The following is a 9,830-nucleotide window of genomic DNA, read 5'->3' as shown; positions in this document are numbered from 1 at the left end:
TGCTGTCTATCTAAGTAAGGCCTTTTCAGTAGGGGTGGGTGCAGCCAGCTAAATGAGCATGGCAATACTTTGACATTCAGCTAAGGGAACAATCCAGCAGGCCCTGCTATGGTTGTGCAACAGCAAATGACCTCTAAATAACAGTTTTTGCCACCCATGTGGCATGTATTCATATGCTGTGAATCTCCCGCCTGATCATATTATCATTCCGTATGACTTTGGTCAGGCCTGGTTTAGCTATAGGTATGCATTTAAGAAGCCCTAGGTGTCTAGTTAGCTGTCTAATATCAAATCATTTAACTCCTGGCAAGAGGTACATCAGAGATAATGTTTTAGGTTCGTTACTGGGTATAGTATACAAGTAATACAATTATGGAGTCTCAGCTTCCATTCTTAGCCTTTATCAACAAAACATAATTGTTTAACAATCTTAATATCAACTCCGTCAACAGAAAATCATACCATCTGTTATGACTACATAGATCATTCAAGGAAAGCAATTGCATAAGTCCAAAAAAGTATCTTACCCAAAGATAAGAACATCAAGGGCAAGGAGCACAATTTAGCCTGTCATATTTACAGGGTTTCCAAGCTGTCTCTTAACAATAGCAGTGTCTGTCTCACTTTAAAGGGGTCACATTCTTGGCTAATCTACTATCTTATAACTTCAAACACGAGACAAGGTTATCTATATTTGAAATTGTTATAGGAGGAGGATTTAAAGCTATCCCTCTCCTCAGGTTTTAGAGGGGGACATACCAGAAAGTTAGAAAGATAGAGAGGTTAGGGCATCTGTTTACTCCTTACTGTACTGAACTATTCTTTGATGCGTAGATTGCTAATCTTAGGACTTCCTCCTCGTGACATCCTTCTCTTCCCTCCTTTGTCACACAATTATCTCTTCTCTCTATCTTGCACTATAGATGCAGGACTTGTCCTCCAATCCATGCTCATCCTTAGATAGGTAGATAGGAATCTATCTCTCCTCTTTCCTACCAGAGTATGGAGTTCCTATAATAATGAACTCTGATTTCTTTTCTAAACCTAAGCTAAGTATAAGTTTGTTATCTTTTCTCTCACACACTCACACCAGCCAGCAAGCTCCAAATACCCATCACATTCTCTCTGAGGTTGATACACTCTACCTAGATATATTTATACCTTTTAACAGGTTCAGGATCCAGTTTTTTTTAAATAGAAGCCTCTTCTTAAAACACACAAACATATTTCATTCTTGCTACCTCTTATCTTAGCAAAGCCTATGTAAAATTAGTTATTACAAGTTTTTCATACATTTGAATATCTTCTGGCCCTTAACCAATACATCTATCCTTGAGTAATATCACCAGCTACTATGAAGTTAGACATTCCTGCTATTACGTACAACTGTTATTCCATTGTTTCATATTCCTCTCCAAGGTTGTTGTATTCTAGACCTCTAAACTCCCTTTGTGGCATGTCTAGTTATGGGTCTGGGTAGCCTTGCTTCTGTGTACAAAGGTATCTTGAATGACTGTTTTGGTCATATCCAGCAATTGTTGTCCTATAGTTCTAGCTATATCCATGACATTATTGTACAAATAACCCCAAATGTTGCCTCCATCAATACTGTTCATATGCTGATTCAGCAAAATAAAACCATCCCATCCAAATGCACCCACAACTTTGAGGGGTTGGGTGGCGGGTCTGCAATATGAAACACTGATCTGATCTTGTTTCATGGCATCATCAGGAAACCTGCTCACAGTAAAGCTGCTTGCTCTGATTTGTGATTCTGTCACATTACTGGCAATTGGATGGAACAAAGCAATCACCAGGCTACATGATCCCTTGTTGGCTGGGACTGACTCAGGAAGAAGTCCCTGTTTTGTTTTTTGGGGTTTGTTTGTCTGTTGACTGGCATTAAAGCCACAGGTTGTGCAGTAACAGGATTTGAGTCCAGAGGCACCTTAGAGACCAACAAGATTTTCACAGTGTAAGCTTCTGAGAGTCAGAGCTCCCCTCTTCAGATTGGGCAAGAAACAGTGGTAAACAACACTAAAAAGTAATCAAAGAGGATTTTCATGAAATTCCTCACCTTCCAAAGCCATCCTTTCACAGTCCAAATGTCTGTGAACTAAAATTTGGCACATTATTTCCAAGGTTTTCTGTCACCAAATGTTTGGGGCATGGTTGTCGCCAGCTGCCCTGGGGCTGTCTGTTTTTGTTGTTACCAAGTGAGATAACTTGATAACCTAGCTACAGCAATCTGTACACATTGGAAAAAGAGGACTGTTGGCTGCCCAGCATCAAGAGCCAGAGTGCAACCAAAAAAAATTATGGCAGGACATCCATAAGTGAGATCTTGGCCTCACCCTCTTCTGCCTGGGAAAGAACTCACTAGGCACAAGCTGATAGCCACAAGCAACATCTGCATAACCAACATTTTCTATTGATTCTTGGGCTAACTAAATTCCTGGACCCTGTCCATCAGGACTTTAAAACCAATTGAAACTGACCTGTTCTTGTCCTTAACCGCTGACCTGACTTTGCCTTTGGCTGCACCCCCAATCATTACACATTGTGCAATTGTCAGACTACAACAGTAATTCACAATTGGATTATCCTGAGTGGACAAGTTAATCCAGATGCAAATGACTGCTAAAATGTAACGGTAGTGCAAGATCCAGTGGTTTATGGGTGCAGCCTCTGTTAGGAACCCTAATTTTTAATACCTGGTTTTCTACTTCCACTGATAAGCAGGGATATATTTTTCATGTCTGGGGAAAGGAAAGGAGAGACATTTGTAAAATAAATGGAAGCATCTAAGTCAGAATGTGGCTTTTCTTTCGAAAGAGGTTCTTTAAGCAGTGAAGATTTACCAAACACGGGGATGCAATGAATAGAAATCCTCATCTGATAAACTTCTGCTAGTAAAACAGTGGCTTGAAAATATATATTGTAAGGGAAAAGATAACATTCCTAACTGAGCTAGTAAGTAATGGTGATGTCTTCAGTTTTCTGTCCCTGTATTTATCAAGGATACACATGAACAGGTAGACTAGAATGTTTAACCTATCAGATTTACTAAATCTCAGTTTGCTGTACAGGTGGGATGCTTTAAATAGGTTCTCAGTTTGAAAGATGGTTATTAACTATTTGTGTGGCACCTGCAAATTAGAGAAAGACAAAGTAGAAAAGGAAAAAAATCCAACATAATAAACATGTTGAGCCTCACAATTAAGAAAGGCTTCTGATAGCGATTTATGTTCTCTCCAGATGTATATTTGTTTTTGGCTTGATGCTCAATCTGGGAATTATTCTTCACTTCTAAGGGACCTCAACCCAGGTGCAATGGATCTTTTCAATTATGATGATCACAGAGAAAACAAACTCCAGTTGCTTCGTCTTATTGAACGTGTCTTTGAGTCACTGGGAAAAATCACCCCATCATCATCTAAAACCCTTGCTCTTTTACTCCAAGCACTTGTCGGGAAAGAAAGCTTATTATTCTTGCTTCTTTCAAAACTAATAAATTTTACACTTAGGTGTAAGGGAAAGCATGCAAGGCTGTTGTTGATCTATTATTTCTGAAAAATAATTGAAATTAATTGTTCTCCTAAGACATTCTTGGATTTTGTGGCTTGGGTTTTGAATCAATAGCCTCATATTGGTTAAATGTTATTAGGTGGTATAATTAAAATTTTAAAAATGAGTAAATATGCACAATCCAAAGAAGGTTAAAAATGTCTATATTTTACTGATTTTTCTGGATTTTACTTTCAGGTAAGAGACACTTGGAGCAATCCTAATAAAGTCTACTCAGAAGATAGTGCCATGTTACTTAATGGGATTACAGCCTTTGAATGTAAATTCCTTTGAATCCAGTGAGATTTGCCCTTGGATAACTGTTTAAGACTGTGATGTATCAATATAACTCTGTTATTCTGTACTTCAATAAGGTGCATTTTTTGGCAAACTGATTACAGCAATTACAGTATTGAATTAATTATGAAAACTGCAGTAATATAATGTATGCCCCATACTTTCCTTGGCAAAATATAGAACCACAGTTAGTTCTTAGGATTCACTGTAGAGGGCGCTATTGATATTAGCTAAATGATTATGAACTTGAGGGAAAAGATTATTGTAAGTAAGTAAAAGGACAGAGAACTGTTTTCATGGATTTGTAACACTTCTTTTATTCCAGGTTTGATGTTGATTTAAGAGAGCTTTCTGCTTTAGCTTATTCTTTTGTCACAGATGCTGAAAGATGTGTTCACCAATGAAACACTAAAAGGTTTTTTGCATGTTTGAATAGCTTCCTATATAACAATTTGATGCCAGAGGGTTTTTTTTAAAAAATCTGATGTACCCAGTTGTGTTTTGGCAATGTCTCATTTTTAATTCAGTCATTTCCCTTGTAGAACACCCTTTCCTAGAGGGTTGTTATACTTTTTTTTGTTGGTCTGCAGCTGTAACAGGATCCTAGGGGCATACACAAATTAAGAAAATGAATTTCTCACAGCCAGATCTCCATGCCAGGAACAGGTTTACCCACTAAATGTCTGCCCCAAAGGTAACAAAGGACAGAGGGAGAAATCCTATGAAGGCTTACTCAGTAGTAAGTTCTATGTAATGGAACAGGGCTTACTCCCAGGAAAAGTGCCTTTAGGATTTCGCCCAGAATTCCTTTTAAGCACTGTGTTGGAAATGGCAGGTATAGCTTCTGGGCAGGTATAACTTTCTCACACCTGCATGGTGTGAAAGGTATAACTTTTTCATACCTTTTACCACATGTAGGAAGCTACAGTGGGAGCCCGCTGTCTACCATGTTTCTGTGGTGGACTTTGATGGTTGTTGTTCCACAAGAACATCACAAGCATCCATGCACAGTGTGTTTCTAAGTAAACATCTGCTTCAAACTCTTCTTTTCATGTGGTTTTTTCCCTTGGACCATGGGTTGGGTCCAGTGACGCATGCTCAAAAAGGAACGTGTGCAGTTCTGCTGGCACAAACAACAGCTGAATCGATGGTTGTTGTGGATTTTGCAGGCTGTATAGCCCTGGTCTTGGCATTGTAGTTCCTGACGTTTCGCCAGCAGCTGTGACTGGCATCTTCAGAGGTGTAGCACCAAAAGACATCTCTCAGTGTCACAGTGTGGAAAAGAAGTTGGCAGGTAATTTATATCTACTCAGGAAGGTAGGGTTGGGCTGAGTCATCCTGTAAGAGGTTCCCAGGGTGTGGAATGCTAATGGAGGGAGGCTTCACTGTATCCTGAGGAGGTTCTTTTGCATATGGATTGGTGCTTGATATGCTAATCTTCTCTGCAGGGCTATTGTCGGGTTATAGGGTATTTTGTTAGCCTGGTGTTTTTCAGGACTGAAAACCATGCTCTATTCATTCTTCAGCTCTTCTTTCCTGTTGAAATTGTGCTTATGCTTATGAATTTTGATGGCTTCCCTGGGCAATCTGACGAAGTAGTTGGAAGTGTTGTCCAGTATTTTAGTGTCCTGGAATAGGATACTGTGTCCTGTTTGAGTGATGCTATGTTCAGCCACTGCTGATTTTTCCGGATGGCCAAGTCTGCAGTGTCTTTCATGTTCTTTTATTCTTGTCTGGATGCTATGCTTTGTGGTCCCGTTGTAAACTTGTCCACAGCTGCAGGGTATGCGGTATACTCCTGCAGAGTTGAGGGGGTCCCTACTGTCTTTTGCTGATTGTAGCATCTGTTGTATTTTTCTGGTGGGTTTGAATACTGCTTGAAGGTTGTGCTTTTTCATAAGCTTTCCCATCTGATCAGTGATTCCTTTGATATATGGCAAAAACACTTTTCCTGTGGGAAACTGTTTTTCCTTGGTTGTGTGATTTATCCTGGGTTTAATTGCTCTTCTGATTTCATTTCTGGAGTAGCCATTTGCTTGAAGTGCGTGGTTTAGATTATTAGTTTCCTCGTAAGAGAAAGTGCAGTTCACATATCCGTCTTGCACGGTCTACTAATGTTTTTATCATGCCTCTTTTCTGTCGAGGGTGGTGATTGGAGTTTTTGTGTAAGTACCGATCTGTGTGAGTTTCCTATATACCTTGTGACCTAACTGAAAGTTTGCTTTGCGGATGACCAAGGTATCTAGAAATGGGATTTCTTTTTCTATGGTGAATCATATGTTTGGGTGGATATTGTTGAGGTGGTTTAAAAACTTCATCAATTCTTCCTCATCATGGCTCCAAATGATAAAGGTATCATCCACGAACCGGAACCAGACTGTAGGTTTGTGGGGTGCCGATTCTAGAGCTGTTTTTTCAAAATGTTCCATGTAGAAGTTTGCTATAACTGGGCTGAGAGGGCTTCCCATGGCCACCCCATCTGTCTGTTCATAGAATTCGTTATCCCATTGGAAGTAACTGGTTGTCAGACAATGGTGGAATAAGGCTGTTACATCCTCTGGAAAAATCTGATTAATAAGTGCGATTGTGTCTTTTGCCAGAACCTTAGTAAACAGGGATACAACATCAAAACTGATGAGTATGTCCTGTGGATTGAGTTTCAGAGAACTGATTTTGTTGATGAAATGTGCTGAATCTTTGATGTAAGATGTGGTTTTTCCGATGTAGTCCTGTAGAAGATTGGCCAGATGTTTAGCTAATTCATATGTTGGTGAACCAATGGCACTCACGATGGGTCGGAGTGGGACTGAATCCTTATGAATTTTAGGGAGTCCATATAGTCGTGGTGGCTGTGCTTCCCTCTTGCATAGTTTTCTGTGCATGTCAGGATGAAGTGAGGAATTTTTGATCAGCGCATTTGTTAGCCTGGTGATTTTGCGGGTTGGATCTCGTTTTAGTTTTTTGTAGGTGGAAGGGTCCAGGAGTTCCTTCATCTTCCTTTTGTATTCTTCTGTTTTCATGATCACTGTGGCATTGCCTTTGTCTGAATCAGCTGAATCAATGCAGCTGAATCAATGCAGTATTTGAAAATAATTATTAACAAAATAACAGTGTGCATACGAAGCAATGGAATGTACAACAGGTGGTGTGTACGATTTGATTTAATTTGATTCTGAAATTGTCTCAGAAGAAATACCTCATATTATGTCTTATACACATGGAGAAGATAGTGGAGGATACAACTGCGCTCTCTTCTGGCAAGCAGACAGTGAAAGATAATTCTATTTATTTCTTTAAAAAATCATCTCACTTTTCTACCCAATTAGATTCTTCAAGGTGGTGAACAATCTAAAAAAATTAAAACTAACATTAGAAATCATACATGTACAGACGCGCATGTATATGCATGTAAACTTATATGAAAGTTCTCATGCGGAACTTGTCCATGGGATCCAATCCAATATCATTATAAAGTCTTCATATCTCCAGGTCATCATAAAAATGCAGAGGAGTTTTAAGAATAAAATTAATAAACATCTTGAAAGGTATCAGTTATTCCAAATCAATACATTTAATGTGCAATAAAGGGGTTCAAAATAACACATGTAGATTTTTTTTTAAAAAAGGAGAAGCAAGGTTGAGTTCATCTGCCAGCAGAATAAAGAGGAGCACTGGCTTTCCAAATGTTTTTGCACCAGATCATAATTTTACGTGTGTCCTGGCATGCTGCAGATCAAGTCTGAGAAGAGGAGCTTTCAAAAGCCAGATAGTAGTACTACATATACCAGCTATATTCTAGCTGCATGGCTGTAAGATGATGAGAGGCAGTTCGTGCTTCTTTTAAACTTCTCGGATGCATGGGACAAAGCAGTCTTGTGTGTTGCCTGCCATGACAAGGACCTATAAAGCAATGGGTGCAGGCTAGCTCAGTTTCATCAGATCTCAGAGCTAAACAGAACTGGCCGACTTGGATGGGAGACTAGACTACCAAGGAAAACCGAGGTTGCTACACAGAGGCACATAAACCATCTCTGAACGTCTTTTGCATTGAAAATCCTACGGGGTCGCCATAAGTTAGCTTTGATGTGACAGCAGCACTATATGCACTTATAAAAGGATGCTGAAGGATACTTTCAGGGTGTGAATAACAGGGAGGCCTTAACAAAGATGAAACTCTACGTGCAGGCATCATATTGAGGCCACTTGTGTAGGATCAACTGACTACATGTACTAAAAGATTAATCTGTGCATGACAAAAGTAAGGTTTTTTTTTTTTAAAGCAATCAATGCAGATTTGTGATTGCTTGAACGTCAAGCACAGCCCTCCTTTGAGGTTCTATTGCTGCGTTTTCTGAGCCATCAAACTGCATCTATGTTGGATCTAAGGAAATGAAATTAGTTTCTCCAGTGCTGGTTTCTGTGATTGTCATGAAGAAAATGTTTAGCAAGAGTTATGAGCATCACTTAAATATGGACTGTGATGTCATTGGCTCTCATCCAGTTCTATTTAAAATTAAAAGTCACAAAGAATAACAAGGCTACTGCTTCATATTGACCATCAGGTTGTGAATCTTTTCTTTAAAAACTTTATTTCTACTCCTTTAGAAGTTGTCTGCTTCTTGTCAGTTGTCCTGTGCTGGAGTAGAGAATAAATATGACAGGGCCCAGGTTTTGTTTGCAGTGTAGGAGAGAGCTGATCAGATCACTGCTCAAATATGGTTTCATTACATTTAAACATAGTGGCTTGCACATTCTTTTTAGCCACCCTTCTTATACCCAGAGAGTGGTACAGTGGTTAGAGTGTCACATGTGGATCTAGGAGACCCAGGTTCAAATTCCCACTCTGCTGTGGAAGCTCTCTACGTTTTCTGGGGCCAGTCACTCTGTCCCAGCCTAATTTATTTCACAAGGTTATTGTTGTAACTTGTGGGCATAAAATGAAGGCAGGGAGAACAATGTTGTAAGCCACTTTAGACTCCCATTGGGGAGAGAGGTGGAGCATAAAAACTAAATTAAAAGGAGGACTGTTAAAACCATCAATTAAAAAGATCGTTATGGCTATAATCTATAAGTATATTTACTTAAGAGTAAGATCCATTGAACTCAGTAAGATTTTTGGAGGAGAGAAGATAATGTAAGCTGTTTTGGGTCCCCATTGCAGACAACAGTAGGGTATAAATAAAGCAAATAAGTAAATAGATAAACAACTTCTGAGCAAAAACTTAATTGAAAAGTAATGCATATCAAAGATGCAATTCACAACTAACAAGGAGATAAAATGATTCAGAGAAATATTATCAGTGCAATCCTGAGCAAAGTTACTCTGGTCTAAACCCATCGATTACAGGATCTTGTTGTAAATGTATATTCCAGCTATGAAGCTGAGCTGCCAATTTATTGCTTTCTGCCTCCTTTGCTGCACTGATAATCTGTTTCCAATTTAATTTGCACATATCATTGCTGCAGTGTTGAAAGGTGTAAGCCCTTGGATCACACACAGAGTAACTGGGTTTCAAATAGGGTGGCCACCGGACTTTCTCTCTTCCCACATTAATAACTTGCTGTACTGATGTACGCAATATTGAAAAGTATCAGTGCAAGCAAAGGATCTGATATTTCTCGGTCTTAAGGCCTAACTAGGTAAGACATGGAGCAATCCACAACCAAATATTCCTAGCTTTTTAAAAAGACAAAGAGCAGCTGCTGGAGGACTTGATTGGACTGATTTACCCTTCCATCATCTCACCAATCAAAGTTACCCTCCCCCACACAGTCACATGTCCTGAAAAGGGCGGGGGGGGGGAAGTCAGGTAGAGAATGTGCCTATCGTTTTTCTTTTTCAGGCTAACAACAGCACAGAGTGTTTGGATTGGTGAAACCATGATGGGAGGGTTAACTCCCTTCCTGGTGCTACAAGTAAGTGGGGGCTCTGCTATGTACTTTTACTGGATTTGGTGGGGGGGGGG

This window comes from Eublepharis macularius, chromosome 11 (genome assembly GCF_028583425.1).
Source record: "Eublepharis macularius isolate TG4126 chromosome 11, MPM_Emac_v1.0, whole genome shotgun sequence".
Classification (NCBI taxonomy): Eukaryota; Metazoa; Chordata; class Lepidosauria; order Squamata; family Eublepharidae; genus Eublepharis; species Eublepharis macularius.
The sequence above is the reverse complement of the archived record's forward strand: the minus strand, read 5'-3'. Positions refer to the sequence as shown.